The 20,448-nt window shown below is 39.5% G+C and overlaps 1 long non-coding RNA gene and 2 pseudogenes across 1 annotated transcript; 1 reads left to right on the forward strand and 2 right to left on the reverse strand.

Annotated features, from left to right (window-relative positions):
- Positions 1-1,328: 1,328 nt before the first annotated feature.
- LOC137246005 (DNA-directed RNA polymerase I subunit RPA2-like) lies at positions 1,329-3,767 on the reverse strand (annotated as a pseudogene).
- A 2,803-nt stretch (positions 3,768-6,570) lies between these two features.
- LOC137246656 (uncharacterized) lies at positions 6,571-10,207 on the reverse strand. Its single transcript, XR_010951630.1, has 3 exons — positions 10,088-10,207; positions 9,871-10,026; positions 6,571-9,808 (listed from the first exon to the last, which is right to left on the reverse strand). It is a non-coding gene; the product is annotated as an uncharacterized lncRNA (long non-coding RNA).
- Positions 10,208-11,829: 1,622 nt separating this feature from the next.
- LOC137246006 (mediator of RNA polymerase II transcription subunit 29-like) lies at positions 11,830-12,502 on the forward strand (annotated as a pseudogene).
- Positions 12,503-20,448: the final 7,946 nt, after the last annotated feature.

Consider the following 20,448-nt stretch of genomic DNA (forward strand, 5'->3'; position numbering starts at 1 on the left):
TTAGTTAGTTAAACTACTTATTAGCACACAACTACTTATAGGTACACAAGTTCAACCGCAACGAAATTCCCCTTCCCCAATAAAATACCTGAAAGCAATTCTTTGCTTTCTTCTGAGTCAGCGATAGGAAGCGTTTCATCTTATCTTGTTGAGCAGTTTTTAGTTTTTTCATCTTGTGGAGATAAAGGTCCCTATATTGTGAGGAAAATTCACGATTCAACTTTAAATCTTGGTTTCCATGATAGCGACGCTTTTCACAGCATTCTACTGAAGACGCTATTGGCATATGCATCAGTCGCATATTTCAGTATTAAAATCATTTAATGCTTATGGCATTCATCTTTGAATCAACCCCTAATATATGTTACCGCCTTTGTCCCGCCGCTAGCTTTGTCAAATCGGGAGACTTGGGGTATGAAGTGAGAAGTGTCAAACTTAGCATTCCAGACGCTAATTTATCGATAAGCAAATAAAAATGATTTTTCATACCCTTCTCATAAGTACATACATTTTCAACTTAAGTATGATCTGAGTTCGCTTATTCTCCCAGTAAATCGGGATAAATATTTAAAAAAAATAATATAAATAAATAAAGTTTGCAACCTTTTCGGGGAACTTGCTTTTTAACCACCTGGGGTCAACTTGGAACATGTTCCACTTGGGTCAGTTATTTTTTAAATTCATTTTTCTTTATTAATACGTGAAAAGAAATTATGCGAAGTGTGCAGTTAAAGGACAAGAAATCAATAAAGTATCTAGTCGCAAATTGAACCCGACTTCCATCTGGGTCAACTCGTCGTTGCATTTACATGCAATAATGTGGCTCAGGATATTTGCAACGGAATGATGGCTATCACCCTAGTTTGTATATCTCACACTAACTTCTGCCAATTTGATGAAAAATATTCATTTAACCTCAATACTATCTACCTTCCATATTCAAAAATCGCTTACAAAATCGCTTACATAGATCATCAAGGATAAAATAGGAAATCACTACTAGCCACCTCAAGATAGCACAATGCTTGCAACTCACTTTCCTGCACTCTATCTCGACTTCTCAACAGGCATTCGCCTAAGATTTTAACTGTTCATAAAAATTGCTTGTCAGCTCGTCAACTAATTTCAATATTAGTATTACATACATATATACGTTTCATAGTCTTCAGCATTTTGAAACGTGTCAGTCACAAATTCGAAAATTATCTACTAATTTCGCAGGGACTCATTTAAATTATTGATGTACATACATATATAGATAGTTTTGAAAATCGATACATAATCTAACTAAACGTATTAATAAATGTAAAAGTTGATGTACCTTAAACTTACTATTCCCTGTCCTGCCTGTGCTGCACGAATCGTTGCTTCATGAGGAATGGTTGCATCCACGCTTCGGCTGCCAGCCGCGACATTACATTCTCGTAAGTGATGTTTTATTATGAAGTACTCTGTTGGTGCGCTGTTTGCACATTTTGTCTCTGTACCCTCTGCTGGAGTCGTCTGGCTATAACGGCAGGCGGTTCTGATGAGTTTAAAGTAATGCATGTCAAATTAATTGTATAAAACACGTACCCGTAAACGAGGCGTTCGAACGGACTCAGTGTCCACTTGTTTGCAATCGATATCAACCTCAATATGTTAAAGTCCATTGTTAACTGACGGATTCGATGACTACCATCGATTAATTGATCAGAAAGCACTAAAATAATGCATAAATAATTCAAATTTAATAGAGGAATATGGTAGCGGATAGCAACAAGCAAATAATAAAATTTACGGTCAATATACATTCTCAGGTACATCACAATCTGTTACTTTGGTCACCTGGATTTGTTTGGAAAGAAAATACTAGCAAAAATGAAGAAATTTCCAACGTTAACGTCAACTACGTTGGTATGGCCTTAACCAATTCCTTATTCGATATACGTGATACGCGACAGGATACAGTCAAGTGAATTAGTAAGCCATCAGGTGTGTGTACCGGTCATATTTAACACCAAGGGTCAGGTAATAGCTGACGTGCTTCTGTTGTACGCATTGTCGTAAAATATGAACCAGGATGTACTGCACGAAAATGTGACATGTAACGTATGCGAGTAATATTTTCAGCCATCACTACAAGACAGGAATTCTGCATGAGACCTAAACCAGAGCGCGTTACAGCATTACCGGTGGCAAGAAATGATTCCATGCTATGCGAGACACCACCAGCGCTGCGTAAACAAGCAGTTAGCAGAGAAGGTGTTGTCAAAGCATTCGGTGTTTCGAGACGCTTGAGTAAATGTTTTTTAACGTATTGCAACCACAACTCGATACGATCAGCTCAGAATTTTTGATACAAGTGGCCCGAAAGTAATACTTCTTGCATCGTTACTGAGTCTACATTTTCAATTTTATCATTTCCTTGAGCGCATTGAAACAGTGTTTGGACCGTAAATACCAACATATCAAATGTGTCCCTATGTCTATTCAAATGTACGTGTATCCTCTCATTCAATATGAAATCAGCTACATCCATACCACTTTTCCATTCGGGGACCTCGGGAAATTTCGAGCGGAATATCTTGCCAAAATATTCCTTGCAATCTTTATGTGTTTGAATACCTTCACCATGCACATCTGTAAGCATTGCCTGTACACGTGACACATAATATTGCTCCTTTTCGTAGCCACGTACTAAATCACGATAAATCGGCTCATCGGTATAATTAACCAGGCATCGTAGGATCAGGCGAATTGGTATATATGTACATCATTTTCAATTGTGAAAACATTAATTTTGCAGTGCCGTTCTTTAGGTAGTGTAGTACATTACTGAATGAGTTCGCATCTTCACGTATGGTGCGTACCAATATCTAATTCACTAAAGTTCGCACCGCGATTTTTCCAAGAGGGACGTTTAACTGCAATTGGATAATTACGTATACTCATGAAAAGCATACGTATAATGCGTTCGTTTCCTTTAATAAGAAATATGCCACCCCAGTCCGTGCCATGTTCACCAGGATGTGAGCATAAGTGGCACTTCACCAAGATCCGCTTCTATTTGCGCCTTCTCACCCAACATTTTTTCCACCAAACGAACGTAATATAAACTTAATACATTTACGTGAATATACAGCATCAACGTGAGATGAAGCAGTTTTTGGATTTGCTGCCAAATCTAATACCTAAGTTAGGAAAGTATTTAAGATTAAGTTCCAACCAAGCGCTTCCCATAAATTGTACGAATACCACATATGAATGTGTACCGCCAACCTGAAAAGAAAAAATCCATTAATGGCTGCGTCAATGGGCATCGCAAAGGTGTGGCAACTGACTGCGCGGCCGACGCCGCAGTTGGAGCACCCCTTGGCAATGCCGGTAACCTAAAAACGAAAAAAAAACCCATAAATCCCGGTGCCCATGCTAATATGTCGTCACCCCCATCCACGCCAGTAACCTGAAAAGAAAGAATGTAAATTAATAAGATGAAATAAAATAAATATAGTTATTAATAATAAAATGAATTCAACAATTTATAATGTACTTACCCTTTCCTTTATAAATGTGCCATAGTACTCCAACCACGCGTAAGAAATGAGAAAAAGATGAGAAAACGTTTTAAATCATTCAATTCATGCCCCGTTTGTTTCAATTCATTGGAATTCTACATTCTATACACGGGTGTGTATGAATGTTCATTTGTTTTGTCTTTTGCCGTTGGCATATTTGTAACCAACGTATGTACATATGTATGTATGTATGCTTACTTGGTTCCGCATATCATATTAGTGCTGCATCAAGTGGCGCACACTGGTACCGAAAACCCGCAAAAGGAACAAAATCGGGATCGGCTTTTTGACCCGGGCAGTCCCAAAAAATACACACAAAAAAATAAAGCCAAACACCTCCTTAAAAATTAATTGCTCGCATTTACAAACAAAAAAAAAAGGACCAAAAAAAAAATTTATTTTTTCTTTTTGATTTTTTTTGCCGTCGGTACTGCCTGCTTTCTGGCTGGGGGGCAGGACTTGTTGTTTTTCAACAACAAACATCACAAACAGTCATTATAAGGGCTCGGTACAAAAACAATCCGGGTCCCGAAATAAAAGAATCCCGACACGACAAAATCCCGAAATGGGAAAAGTCAACTGTTTCTACCGGCCTAGTGTGCTACTGCCCCAGTGACCTAGTTTTTTTTCAAGGGCAAGCAAATACATATATGTATATATACTCGCACACCATAAATTCACCATACCAGCTGTCAGCAAACCAATAAATATACGACAGGGTTGCATGCAGTCTCAGAATGGTACGTGCAGATAGAAAGCGTCGTGGAGAACGCATCGCCAATCTGCATGCAAGCACCGGCAGTTGGTACACTTTCGAATTTAATTACGATTTGCGCTGTTCGTCATGAGCTGTCGCACAAAATTAAATCCCTACCTTCGTCGGCACCTACGCTTCGTTTTAAACTCGCTTTATCCATCTATTTTAACATACGTTTTGTAATAAAACACCTCCGTTTCACCCAACCAACCTCACGGTCACCCGCCCTGGCACCTCAAAAGATGCCACACCTCCTCCAACAAAAAAGGGCAGTCGCCGCGAGAGCGACACGATGCACTAGACACTGGAACGGAGACCTCGGCCTCTTCGTCCAGCCCAGAAAAACCTAAACAAAAAAATGCGAGTCTGGAACGGAGACTTCGGCCTCTTCGTCCAACCAAACAAAAACAATGCGAATCTGGAACGGAGACCTCGGCCTCTCCGTCCAACAAAAAAAAATTTTTTTTCTGCCAGTCTGGAACGGAGACCACGGCCTCTTCGTCCAGCACTATTGACCTTCTACGTCATATCACTTATGGATTCTATATATATCTAAGAATTATGTATAACCAAAGGCAAGAAAGATTCACTTTCCTCCACTTCTAATGTTTATTTTTATCCTAGCTTAGGTGGCATGCTGCGCAAGTCGGGCAAGACTCCCGGCCACCCGCGACGCTGGCGAAATACGCGATTTTTGGTTAAGTTTAGTTTTAAGGCAAACGTTTTTTTTCTCGTTGCTTTTCAGCGGTCGGAGATCGGTGGGGGTAAAAACGATGTTGCGTATCGCAAGGGGGTCCGGTATGTTTAGGCAGGATGCCTAACTTTTCCGCATCTGATTGGATTCCCCCAATGCAACTTTTCAAATCGATACTCGATACTCGACTTAATTTATAACCACCCACACCATCACCGCCACATGCATATGCATGCATGTACATGCACGTGTATGTGTGTTTTTTGTCAGCACTCATGCATATGCATGCCGGGGTTGATGTGTGGGTGCCTTTCCCCTCCAAAACGGAGGATTTTGCGGGTCAACGGTTGTAGCTTGCTATACAACCGGTCTCTTGGATTCTAACAGCCAATGCGTACACATCTGCCGCCAACGATCTCTGCCGTTTATCAAAGGTAATATTATTTCCTGTATATTTAATATCTACCAATAAAAATCACAGCTATTATAACGAGAAATCTCGTCTTCTCTTATTTATTTTCAGACACACCCGTTCTTTGAGATCGACCCGGTGCGCCCACCTCTCGCAAGGATCAGACGCACCCCGGCCGAACAAGAACCTTAAAAATATATGTGAAGCGCTACATAAATTTGCAATAAGACTAGTCGCGCTCATTTTCATCTTAGGATAGAAAAATGTTAGCGTAGAAAAATTATCAAGCAACCAGATTGTTGAGGAAGTTATTGACTTAGGACAATATTCGACCAGGCATACAAGAAATGCCGGCAATCCAGGACTTGAAATGTATAAGGAAAAATTAATTGAATATTTACTGCAGTAGGCAAATTTAAAATAATAATTGATTACCAGGTTCTCAAGATCAACTATTTGCACAAACCCAGAGGTTGTGCAAGTGACAAAAATAAGCCTTCATAAAAGCCATGACGATTCTGTCTTGGTGGCCGCCGCAGAAATAGCATGACAAATAAGATCAAAGAAATTGCTGGAAAAATAAGAAAAATAAACCCTTTTATTCATATTATATTTATAAGTAAAACACGATTTATAAACTGCAATTATAAACAGAACAGTATTCGGGATTCTTTTGAAAAGGTCATTACTTCTTTTTTAGGCAAACACAAAAGTCCTAACTACGAGATGATAGTGAATGACCTAATCAAAAACTATGCGGAAATGGGTAAATAAAAAAACATATTTAAAACCGTTTTCTCAGTTAACTTAAAAACCTATCTGCCCGATAAACAAAAATTTTTAAAGAACGAGAAAAATGTACACAAAAAATTTGTTCTGAATTGAAGGATAAATCCAGCCTAAGAAAATGATATACTAATGTGTCACTTATGTATTTATCTAATGTACTTTTTTATTTTTTTTCAGGAGTAAATATGTCTTTAAAAATTCATTTTTTACACTCCCATTTAAATTAAAAAAAATCCGTAATGATTGTTCGTTATCTTTGAATCTGCAGGGCCTAGCAAAAAGTGTTATATGCACAGTAAAATTTGTTTGTTGTATGCATATCAAATTTTATTACCTTTTAAAAGCTTCAAACCGTTTTGGAATTGCTTAATTCGTTCTTGAGATATATATGATTAAGTGGACCCAATTTTAAATTTTTTTGAAATAACGGTAATTCGTAAATATCTCAAAAACGTTACCATATAATTAAAAATAACCTTGATTTTTAGAATCAGGGAGTGATTTTACATAGGAATTTCATAATGGCGTCTCTGGTGCATTTTGGCTGTAAACCAGTGCTATCAGAGGGATACCGCAATAAGCAAAAATATGTGGATTCACGTATGTAGGTATGCACGTGTATAGTCCCAATACTAATATTCATATATTTCATACAACAATCCGATTTCCTTGATGTTGTTGTTGTTGTAGCAGTGCTTCGCCCCATCCAATAGGTCTGACCAACCACGAATTGTCATCAGTGTCCTCAAACGGGAGTCCGAGGAAACTTGCTGTTTCAACAGGGGTGGACCATAATGGGAGAGGTGTTAGAGGCGTTGGTTCCACATTTTAATTGAAGAGATGGTTGGTGCCATGTGGGGACACGTTGCAAGCAGGGCATACATTTTGTATGTCGGGGTTGATTCCGGATCGGTAAGAGTTTAACCTGTTACAGTATCGAGATCGAAGTTGGGCTAGAGTGACTCGCGTTTCCCTAGCAAGTTTAGGGTATTGCTCTTTGAGTACTGGATTCACCGGGCAATTCCTGACATCGAGGTCCGACGCCTGTTTATTGAGTTCACCGAGGACCTGCTTATGTTTTTTGGCTTCATACGGCTGTGTTCTCAGGTGCCGTATTTCCTCATAGTTCTTACGGAGGTGACTCCTTAAGCCCCTGGGCGGTGTTGGCTCATCAATCAGATTTCTGTTGGGATGCCCGGGTTTCTGAGTATTCAACAGAAACTGTTTGGTTAGCATTTCATTTCTATCCCTTATTGAGAGTATTCTCGTCTCATTATGTAGATGGTGTTCTGGGGACATAAGGAGACAACCCGTGGTGGTTCTGAGGGCAGTATTTTGGCAGGCCTGTAACTTCTTCCAGCGGGTAATCTTTAGGCTTGGCGACCATATTGGAGACGCGTAGCATGCAATCAGCTGGCCAATTGCTTTGTAAGTGGTAATGAGCGTTTCTTTATCTTTTCCTCAAGTACTGCCAGCAAGAGATTTGACAATTTTATTACGGCATCCAAGATTTTGGGGTGTAGGACAGTCGGTAGCGTAGTGGCATTGACGTGGATATTCAAAATGATCGACATTTGCGACGTCCATCCTTCGCCGATGATTTAGTCGGTGATAATGTCAGGTTTCGCGAGGTGACGAAACTGGAGATATCAGGGAGGTAGCCGTTTATTTTGTTACATAGCTCATCGATCTGTGGGCCTGGGCCTGTGGCCATTATTGTGCAGTCATCGGCGTAGGAAACGATAGTAACTCCTTCTGGTGGCGAAGGTAGCTTTGATATGTAGAAATTAAATAAAAGTGGGGATAGGACACCAACCTGTGGCACCCCTTGTTTAACTCTCCTTGGTTTAGGTGTTTCGTTTCGAAATTGCACCGATGCCTGCCGTCCACCTAGATAATTTGCGGTCCACCTTTTAAGAAAAGGGGAAGGGTAGAGCCTTCCAAGTCTTGCAGTAACGTGCCATGGTTGACCGTATCAAAAGCTTTTGATAGGTCTAGCGCAACGAGTACTGTTCTATGGTGGGGCTTCTGATTTAAACCACAATTTATCTGGGTACTAATGGCATTTAGCGCGCTGGTGGTGCTATGGAGTTTCCTAAAGCCATGCTGATGACAGGCTAGCTGCAAATTTGCTTTGAAGTAGGGGAGCAAAATGGCTTCAAGCATCTTGGCTACTGGTTTCCCAGGCTTTAGCAACGGGACCATTTCCATTTTTCGGGAATGACAAAGGTGGAAAGAGACAGGTTGAAGACATGCGCTAAATATTTGAAACCCTCTTTCCCTAGGCTTTTCAGCATCGGCATGGCTATGCCGTCTGGGCCCACTGCTTTGGATGGTTTAGCATGACCGATGGCATCCTCAACCTCTTTGGCGGTGATGGTAATCGGAGACGCGCTGAATTTATGCTTATGTGCGTGTCTGTTGGCCCTCCGTCTATCTTTGTCGACCGTAGAATGCATAACATATTTTCGGCAGAAAGCGCTCGCGCATTTTTTCGCATCCGACAGCACTTTATCGCCAAAGGCGTTTGTCATTGTGCTGAGATGGACTCAATAGGGACTTTACGGTGGACCAAATTTTACCTACACCGGCAGAGAGGTTACAACCGCTTAGGTGCTCATCCCATTTCGCCCGCTTGTGTTCATCCACAAGCAATCTGATGCGTTGGGTTATATCCCTTATTTGGGGGTCGCCGGGATCGAGCTGTCTTATAAGATCACGTTCTTTCGCTAAATTTGCGGCCTCTGCCGGAAAGTGAGGCCGAATTACCGGAATTCTAGCGGCGAGAATGTAGCGAGCCGAGGCGGATTCAATGACCTTGCGGAAAGCACGCTCCCCTTGGCGAGCATCAGTCGGGATTGGGAGGGCAGAAAAGCGGTTGTCTGCAAAGGATTTGTATTCGTCCAATTTTCCTTTTTTAAAGTTTATGAATGTGCGTTTTTCTGTGACAATGGAAATAATATAGGCAGGTGGTCGGATGTCAATGTTAGCATCGGCTGCCAGTTGACGCAGTTTAGGAGTCCTGCGCTCACGATAAATATATCCGTCGAACTGTGACAGCTTTCTACCATACGTGTGGGGGCATAGACTACGGGGCGCCTTTGGGCGTGAACAGCAACGAGCCACAAATGATTTATAAAAGTTACGTGGACGTCGGGTTTTGGGATCAAGCCCAGAACAACCTGTCCGATGAAACCATCCCTTACACGAGACACACTGAACAGAGTATGACGGTCCTAAAAAGATTCTTTTCCGGCCCGCTGAGTCCCGCTGCGAGGAACTGCTAGAGGGATGACAATTTGTGGAAAGTACATAACGAATTAAATGGGGTTACACTGAAATGACAGCCCTTGGTCGGGAAAAATCCCGAGTCGCTCCGGTACATAGAACCAACTGCCTTGGGAAGAGCCGATTTCCGATTTCCTTGATCAAACCTAACTATCAGGATTTTTTTGTTAGCTAAGGTATGTAGGTTTATGCTGTTGCAGAGCTGGATTTATTTGTCAGATACCGCCTTTGTTTATGTCGGTTGTGGTTCAGCGTTAAACACCATCTCATGGTGTCTTCCCATTCGATCCTGTCTTGCAGTTTGAAAACATCTAAATAAATAAAAATGAGCAATGTAAGTAATGAGATTTTAAAACAATTTAAATTACACTACCAAAAAGTACGCTGTTCACGAGTTTCAGTTTAGTAAAGATCGTTTGCCATGTACTCCGTCCCAGTTAAAACAGAAAATAACCTTGTCAGAGAAAAGTTTTCTAATTCTCCCATAATGTCTGAGGATGCACAATTTCAGCATAAAGATATATGATTTCTAAATAACGAAAAACCACCAATTTAAGTTATGAAACACAATTAAAAATATTCAAAAATACCATTGATTCTTGATAATATCTTTATATAATAACATTTTTCTGCAGTCGAAAGTTCAGAAGGGAAGCTGTCGAGCGTACTGTAACCATCTGTTGCACATTCAGAAGATTCCTCACGGCATAAAGAGCTTTCAGAAGTGGTGTCACTAAACCAGTAAAAAAACCATAATCCTTTTTCATGCTCAAACAAAAATTGTTTAAGCTGGAGACATTGGTGCTTTATCGGTAACCTTTTAACAGCTGATTCGACCAACCTTATGAGAATCAATGCAATCGATTATTGGTGCCGCTAAGGTCGTAACCGTATCGTACGTAGCCAACCTACTAGGTTTTGGTTTACCGTCGTAACGATAAACAGCTGATTACGTTAAGGATACGGATACAGCGATACGACATACGGCACCAATGACTCCGGCTTTAAGCTTACGCTGAGGCAGTCAAACGTTGTTTCTCTATACTGTGCCGTCGTCTTGTCGGTAAATCACGCGCCGCAATAGCCATTGGTGGAAATTGACATTCATTACAAAGTAGCGAAGGCACGTCCTGCGCAAGCACATCCCTAACCTGTCTTGGCAAAAGATATGCTGAACTGTAGAGGAAGAAACATTTTATAAAATTTAGTAAAATCAAAAATAGTAGTTGTGCTAAAAAGGGGTTAATTATTGTATGTTAAAGTATAGCAAAGTCTCAGCGGCTTTGTCCTGGTGAAAACTGAGTTTGAATAGGTGTCATCATTCATTCTCAGAAACATGTACGAAGGTACCTCGTAAGATATTAAAAATCCTCAACGCTTTTTGCAATAACTTCAAAGAAACTCATATTCAAATCAGTGTGCTATCTCTACTTCTGTTTAACTTCTACACATCAATAGCTATCTTCGCCACCAGAAGGAGTCACTATTATTTCCTACGCCTTTACTATTTTTTCCTATATCGATGAGCTTTGTAATAAAATAAACAGCTATCTCCCTGATCCCTCCAGTTTTGTCGCCTCGCGAAACCTGACATTGTCACCGACCTTATTTACAACATGGACGCGCCAAATGTCGACCATATGACATTACGATACCGACTGTCTTGCACCCTAAAATCTAAGGTGTGATGTTCGATCAGGATATACATTATGGTGAGCATGCAGCCGCAATTGTATCGAAAATCTAGCGCCGTAATAAAATCCTCAAATCTCTTGCTGGCAGTACTTGCGGAAAAGACAAAGAAACGCTCATTACCACCAGCCGATTGCATTCTACGCGTCCCCGATATGGTCGCCAAGCCTAAAAACTACTCACTGGAAGAAGCTTCAGGCCTGCCAAAATACTGTTCTCAGAACCACCACGGGTTGTCTTATGTCCCCAGGAAACCATCTACATAATGAGGCGAGAATACTCCCCATCAGGGAGCGAAATGATATGCTAACCAAACAGTCCCTGTTGAATACCAAGAGTCAGAATCTGCAAACTTTTCCTGAATTTTCATAACTCTATTAATATAGCGCTTAGACTTAATACCTCTGCTCAAAATAAATTAAGCTGCTCACAGCCCGTCCTTCACTTATATGGTTCCGCCAAGATGTAAACATGGTCTCAGCCAAAGCAGATGATCAAGAAATCGCACAACAAAAATCTATTGTTCCATCCCTAAACAGACAAAAGCAACAAATATACTGCTCAATTAAAATAAATTTTATTGCTATTAACTAACAATCGTGGTATTTAGCTCAATAAAGAAGAAAATTCGTATTGAACAATGAATCCCAATATGAACATGCATGGCATGCAACAAATGAACATCGCCGGAGTTGGTGGGACAAATCCAATGATACAACCTGGAGCTCCGTCTGTGTCAATGATGCGAGCATCACCACAACAATAAATGCAATCTCAAGTTTCAAATGCTGCTCAACAACAACAGCAAGCTGAAAAAATGGACAACATTCTAAAGGTCAAAGTCTTCTTTCGCCACTTCGGGAATCACTATTCCTTACACTAAGTACTTGCGAATTGGCATTGCAAGAACAGAATTTAGCAGATAATCTTAAACGTGATACAGCGGGACATGCAGGACATTTGAAAAAAATTTTGAAGATTTTTATGCCTCTTGCGGTCAAATTGAATTACATTTAAAAACAGCCATACAATGCATGCAACCACTATCATCGGCCTAACATTATTTACCTAGCGCAGTAGCAGCACGTATGGAACCCAATATGCAAGACACCCCAGGTTGACCTATGACATATTCTACATACCTTAATGTTGTACGTGTACATGTGCAATCGGCAAAAGATATACATGAGCCCCTAATTTGTGCTACACAGAATATTTTACAGGCTGATAAATACTTAAGATCAATAAGATGTATTATCGAAAAATATATTCGCAGAACTCTTGAAATAACAGATTTCACTGCTAACATTTAATTATAAGAGACAATCGCTTATTTTTATTTCTTTCTTTTTACATGTGGCTCTCCTGCGCAAAGATAATTTGATTACAGTCCGTGGAGAGAATATCCCACCACCTTTTACTTCACTTGAACAACAACAACAAGAATCTCCCCGAAGTTTTTGGGGAGTGTTACCGATGGTGATGGTCCTTTGCCGGATATAGATCCGATACGTTTTGGTAACAATGCACCATTAAGGTACTAGCCCGACCATCTCGGGAACGATTAATAAGATCACATTAAACCATCTAAGCCATCCCGCCCCACCCTCTAGTTCCACGAGGAACTTGGGGTCGCCAGAGCCACGCCTGCTAAATATGTGTGTGATATATTCATATTTGTAACAGGATTCCTCTCGCGTAGACGAGGTTGACAATTGGGTTTCGGAAGCTCTGAAGCTATAAAGCTTTGTCGCTTATCAACCCCTTGAGTCCCTCGTTTACTTTGGTGTACAATCATGTTTTGATTGTTTTGTGATAGAGCTGAGCTTCATTACACTGAACGAGTCCACGGCGAAGTTACTGATAAGCTTAACGCATTACACGTAGTTGGCAAAAGAAACGGCATATACGATCAGAAGGCACTGGAAGACGACGCCTTAAAACTAACAACCAAAAGCAATAGTTATCATTTCTCTGATACATATTTTATAGTTTTTTCTTCCCGAGTTGGACACAACCTTTTCATAATATTACTTAACAATTTAAGATTAGATATTTTTTCCAATTTGTATTGTGACTTACCAGCAACAACAGAATCATGTTTAATTGTTCGCCGCACAATCATTATAGCATCATGTAAGGAAGCTCAGTTTCTTCCAAAAATTGTTCGGCACCGCCACGTAAAATCAATGTACATGTTCTAGCATTAACGCAACCTTTAAATAATTACAAACTATGAAAATAAAATCAATTTCAAACCCACTATCAAACCTTGGAAAATGTTGAAACGTTCACCACTATCCTGGCATTCTTCAAAGTAATCACATTGACCCAAAACACTTTAATTAATATCACTAGCTGTAGTCATAACAGCACCACCACAAGCTGTTGCAGGTATGCAATACAAAGAGGACTTGCAAACGAGAAAGATTCATGTAATTGCCAAAAAAACATTAATTTCGAATATCAATACCTAACGTAACGTGGCGAGGAGTTACCCTGATCTTGTACCACATATTTTGTGGTCACCAGTGGTGGTAATAAACCCTGTTGATTACTAATAAAAGCACCACCAGCGCTATTTTAATTTTCAATAATAACGCTTATCGGATTTGGCATCTGATCGGGATCTAAACGGCGTTGGGCTTGATCATACTGTTGCGGCTGTTGATATATACCAGTACCAGGTGCAGGTGGTTGCTTAAGAAAATAATATAAATATATAAATGATCATCAGCAATATTTGAAACATATTAGTTGTATTAGCATACATTATAACCAGGACGTCCGGGTAATGGGGGTTGACCCGGCATGGATGGCTGACTGGGCATTAGCGTCTGTCCAGATTGTATTGCTGGCATCATCGGTAAACAAGCAAACAAGCGGGTACTACGCTATACACTGGGTTTACTCCTCGTTGATATCTTCGTTCAGTGTTCATGGCTTTCATCTGGATGAAAGGTTTCTGGACTCAGCTCTCGCGGATTCAGCGTTGCAGTCATGGTAAGGGAACACCTATACTCGTGCACGTACGTGCGCACGTAATATAACAAAAGTTTCACTGCTAATGTAACTTTTTTTTTAATATTTCGTTGTTAAAACAACTTTATTAAACGTTTTTCAATTAATTTGCAATTGTAATTGCTTTAAGGAAACACCTATACTCGTGCACGTACGTACACACGTAAATAACAAAAGTTTCACTGCTAATGTAACTTTTTTTAATATTTCGTTGTTAAAACAACTTTACTAAACGTTTTTCAATTAATTTGCAATTGTAATTGCTTTTTTGTTCTCAAATTTCAATTTTGATTAAAGGCACGCGCACAATTTTATGAACATTCCAAATAATTTGACTTCTGGAACATATGACAACGAAATATTAAAAAAAGTTACATTAGCAGTGAAACTTTTGTTATTTGTTGTTTGTGTTGCCGTTTTTGGTTACCGAAATTTCGTTTGGTTACGTGGATACCGCTTGCCTATTTTGGTTACCGTTTAAACTTTCCACTTTGATACTGATAAATTACATATATTTTTGAGCTTTATTTTGCAACAAGTAACATGTAGAGTGATTTTGATATAGAGTGATTTTGATATATTAAAGGAAATTTGATATAAAATTGGATGGTGTAGCCTCTATGTAAAGCGGCGACACTGCCATCTATAGATATTCTTTATCGCAAATCCAAGTATCAATATTTGCCAAATTCTTGTCATCGCTGGTTATTATCAGTTTGTTTGGGAAAAAGAAAAGATCAATTGATTTGCAACTCTTTGTTTCGAGAGAGCGCTGTTAAAATGGACATTTTTTATAACATTTATCAATGATGCCACTCCAAACAAAAATGAATAGATCTGAAAATGGGGATTTTTGACATAAATTTCGGCGATTATAGTTTCAATCATCTAATAAAATGATAGTTGTAAAATATTTATTTCTTTAAACTTATTTTACAATAATACGACTAGTTAGAGTTAAATATAAACAAATCTAAGTAAAATTTACATTTCAATTAAATTACTTAGTCAAATATTGTAACGCATTTAACTCGCAGTGAAAACCATATATTCCTTCGAAATTTCAGTAAATCGGACCTATGATATAACAGTTAACATTATTTAATGAATAGGGCTTATCCTACATGTCTGGCGTCCCAGGTTCTGTGATCAAATTGGACTGGTTGCATCGGGAGTTCATATTTACAAAACCTGTTTTTAGTGATAACTTTTGAATGGGAAATAATATTTACCCTCCGCCGTCGAACTAATAATATCTAGACTAAAATAAATAAATTCCCATAATTTTGAACGCTATTCTACAGTTGTAGGTCAAACTAAAGTTTACCGAAATTTTTGGCCCGTTTTTCGTTTTGACTGGCACATTTTTTGTTCTGGCACCCGCTTCAGCTGGCGCGAGGGATTTACCTGTGATTGTTGCCAGCAACAACTAGAAGATAAATCCCTCGTGAGAGCGAAAATATGAGAGCATAACCAAAAGATTCGTATCAATCTAATCTATGGGAAAAAGTTGCATGATAAAAGCATGGGATTGGGAGAGACCTTTCATTTCCACATAGTTCAGCGGCGGCAGAAAGAAAGTTTTCCGACTTAGCCTTAATTAAAACGGAGCTAAGAAACAATCTAGATTTTAAAACTATAAACAGCATAATTCCATCAAAAGAGTTGTGTCCAAAAGGAAATGAAGAGGATTACGTATAGTCGGCTAAAAATTATTTTTAATCGAATGTATTTATTATTATTTGTAATTGCATTTACTTTTCACCTCATTACACATTTAGGTATGTAATTACTTCTAATGTTACAAAAATTATTTTTCATACTCATACACACAGCATGTGTAAAAACATGATTTGATGTTTTTCAAATCCCGAAATCCATTCAGAAATGATGCCGGAAGGGTTCCCCAATGATCCCGAAATTACCCTGACGGGTCCCGAAAACCATACAGCAATGATCCCGGAAGGGTGTCGAAAAAAGTCCCGAAATGACAATGACAGAAATGATGCCGGAAGGGTCCCCAAATGATCCCGAAATAGTCCCGGAAGGATCCTCAAATGATCTCGGAATAGTCCCGAAAAAGTCCCAAAATAACCCCTACGGGGTCTTTTCGTGACTTTTTCTGGACTATTTCAAGTTCATTTGGGGACCCATCTGAGATCATTTCAGGATCCGTCCGGAATGCCGCCAGGGTCATTTCGAAACACTTTTGGCACTATTCCGGGATCATTTGGAGATCCTTCCTGTATCATTTCTGGATGGCTTTCGGGATCCCGTCAGGGTTATTTCGGGACTATTCCGGCATAATTTTGGGACCATTGCGACATCATTTCGGGATAGCTTTCGGGATGCGTCCGGGATCCCGTGAGAGTTATTTCGGGACTATTGCGGGCTCATTTTGGGACCATTCCGGCATAATTTCTAGATAGTTTTCGGGATACGTCCGGGATCCCGTCGGGGCTATTTCGGGACTTTTTCGGGAGTATTACGGGGTTATTTAGGGATCCTTTCTGGACAGTTTACGGAATCACGTCGGGGTCATTTCGTTACTTTTTCTGGACTATTTCATAATCATTTGGGGACCCTTCTGAGATCATTGCAGGATCCGCCCGGGATCCCGTCAGGGTCATTTCGGAACATTTTTGGCACTATTCCGGAATCATTTGGGGATCCTTCCTGTATCATTTCTGGATGGCTTTCGGGATCCCGTCAGGATTATTTCGGCACTTTTTAGGGATCATTTGGAGTTCTTTCGGCATCATTTCTGGATCATTTTGGGGACCCCGTCAGTGTAATTTCAGGGTCATTCCGGACTTTCTCGGGAATACTTCGGGATTATTTTGGGTCCCTTCCCGCATCATTTCTGGATAGTTTTCGGGATCCGTCCGGGACCTGTTCATTGTAATTTTGGGACTATTTCGGGATCATTTGTAGACCCCTCAGGGATCATTTCCGGATGGTTTTCGGGATTTGTTCGGGATCTCGTCGGGATCATTTCGTGACTATTTTGGAATCATTTTGGCACCCTTCCGGTATCATTTAAGGACTCTTCGAAACCGGTAGTTCCGCACACATGCCTTTTTAAATTATGAGCTTTTATGGCTATGGATTCGCTGCAAATTATTCGTAATAAAATTCGGTATGTTTTATCTTTAATATCTAACGCAGCATTTCGTTCAATGCATTTTTGATTTTTTTTAAATGAATCCTGTAACGAACTGTATTAACTATAATTACACTTTTTGTAATATTTAAACCAACTAAATAACCGTGATGTGATGGTAGCGTGCTCCGCCTATCACACCGTATGCCCTGGGTTCAATTCCCGGGCAAAGCAACATCAAAATTTTAGAAATAAGATTTTTCAATTAGAAGAAAATTTTTCTAAGCGGGGTCGCCCCTCGGCAGTGTTTGGCAAGCACTCCGGGTGTATTTCTGCCATGAAAAGCTCTCAGTGAAAACTCATCTGCTTTGCAGATGCCGTTCGGAGTCGGCATAAAACATGTAGGTCCCGTCCGGCCAATTTGTAGGGAAAATCAAGAGGAGCACGACGCAAATTGGAAGAGAAGCTCGGCCTTAGATCTCTTCGGAGGTTATCGCGCTTTACAATTATTTTTTTTTTAAATAACCGAAAAAGCAACACTATTTTCATCTAAAAAATTCTCTTTAGTTTTAGCTAATTGTAGTTTCACGCCTTTGTTCAATTAATAGTAATTCCTTTACCACTGTCATATCAATTAATTTAACTTAGGAACAAAATGTATTTTTTTAATTCGAAAAAATTATAGGGGCTATGCATGTTAGCCTGCTTATCAAGTTATCTGTTTAAAAATTATTTTTGTCTAATATATATTTTTTTGTAATAGAGAAAAAAATAACTAAATGAGATGATATCCTGTAAGGCACGCTTACGTGAATAATACAATACAGTTTTTTCGAATTAAAAAAATACATTTTGTTCCTAATTAAATTAATTGATATGACAGGGGTGAAGGATTCACTATAACATACTATACTACAACACAGGGGTGAAGGAATTACTATTTTGAACAAAGGAGTGAAACTACAATTAGCTAAAACTAAAGAGAATTTTTTCGATGAAAATAGTGTTGCTTTTTCGGGTATTTAGTTGGTTAAAATATGAAAAAAGTGTAATTATAGTTATAACAAACAGTTCGTTACAGGATTCATTTAAAATAATCAAAAATAGAACGAAAAAGCTGTGTTAGATATTACATATAAAACATACAGAACTTTAATTACGAATAATTTTCAGCAAATCCGTGGCCATAAAAGCTCATAATTTAAAAAATCATGTGTACTTAACAACCGGTTTCGAAGAGTCCTTAAATGATCCCGGAAGGGTCCCAAAGGTTAGCAAAATAGTCTCGAAATGATCCCAACTAAATCCCGAAATCCATCCAGAAATGGTGCCGGAAGGGTTCCCAAATGATCCCGAAATTACCCTGACGGAGTCCCGAAAAGCATACAGTAATTATCCCGTAAGGGTGTCGAAAAGATCCGGAAAAAGTCCCGAAATGACAATGACGGGATCCCGGACTGATCCCGAAAACTATCCAGAAATGATGCCGGAAGGGTCCCCAAATGATCCCGGAACAGTCTCAAAAAATTCCCGAAAATACCCTAACGGGATCCCAGACGGATCCCGAAAAATATACAGAAATGATCCCGGAAGTGTCCAAAAATGATCCCGAAATAGTTCCGAAAAAGACCCGAAATGACCCCGACGGGATATCAGACGGATGCCGAAAACAATACAGAAATGATCCCGGAAGGGTCTCGATATGACCCTGACGGGATTACAAATAAGGTGAAGCTAATTATAAAAGCTTGTTAATAAGGCAGCAGGCGCGTTGAAGCGAATGAAGAGTTACAAACAAACATACAGGTAAAGATAATAAAGGCGTGCTAATAAAAACAATTGATGGAGGGAGGATAGCGGGAGGAGACGGAGAGCACCACCGATTTCCAAAATTATTTAGATCTCGATCTGTATGAGCCAGATACCAAAAATTTATGATTCAGGATAACATTTATATTGAGTTATAACAATTTATAGATTTTGCACCAGAGGGGGTGAGGAGACGGAGGGTGTCACTGCTCACTTTATAAGCCCTCGGCTTATTTGACCTATTGAGTTTTTAATATTGGTGAAGGTCAGTAAACGTAAAGTTATAATGTGTAAAAACTATTAAAGAGTAATTGTTCGAAGGGTCGTGGGATACCCGCCCCCATTCCATTTTCGAAAAAATTTCGGCAGTAGACTATTTCCCAAATTTCATCCAAATCCGTGTAGCCTTTTGGCGTGATTCAGTCACAAAGAAAAAAAATATAATAATTAAATTGTAACTGTTTCTAGCGGGCGGGGACCTCCCCCTTTTCAAAAAAATATAGCTAGTAGATCCTTCCAGACTATTGGCTATATGTGTGCCAAATTTCATCCAAATACGTCCAGCCGTTCTTGCGTGATTGAGGCACAAAAAAAAACGTCTGGACATACAAACATCCAAACTTTCGCATTTATAATATTAATAAGATGAATGTTGTGGTTTTTTAAAACGTTGATATGTATCTAGATCGCGGATGTACTGCGAAGAATCATTGAAATCTATTGTAAAATCACGACCTTCTTCGACTAGATCTCCCTCGTCTGGAGCAATACTAGCTTTAACCATTGTTATGCAGTATCACGCAACTCGTAGCAATAGCTGCAGCTGTTTCGTGGGAATAATGAAGCACCCGTGCTTTAGCAAACACCTAAAACGAGACTTTACAACACCAAGTCCTCTTTCTATACAATTCCTGGCGGATGGATGTATATTATTATATCTTCTTTCTTTAATGGTATTCGGGTTTGCAACCGGCATGAGAAGCCACGGTTCCAATGGGTATCCTTGATCTCTAATGAGCCAATACTCTCGTTGGTAAGGAACAGATCTTGCGTTATGCTTTCTTATCAAATACTCGCTTAATCAGACGTGGCCCATATTCTAGAATCATGAGTCGTTCCCGGAAAATTGGCATTGAAAAATGTGAAGCGCAAACGATGATACATACCTTAAACATTTTTAAATTATGGATGCATACCACATTTTTAAATAAAAAAATTTATCGCTTCAACATGTATGCTATTTCTATTTAGATATTGGCTAAGTGGCCGCTCCACATTGTTCGATGGCGGAGCAACTATTGCAATGTGGGTGCAATCAATTGCTCC

This window comes from Eurosta solidaginis, chromosome 3 (genome assembly GCF_040869045.1).
Source record: "Eurosta solidaginis isolate ZX-2024a chromosome 3, ASM4086904v1, whole genome shotgun sequence".
NCBI classification, from domain to species: Eukaryota; Metazoa; Arthropoda; class Insecta; order Diptera; family Tephritidae; genus Eurosta; species Eurosta solidaginis.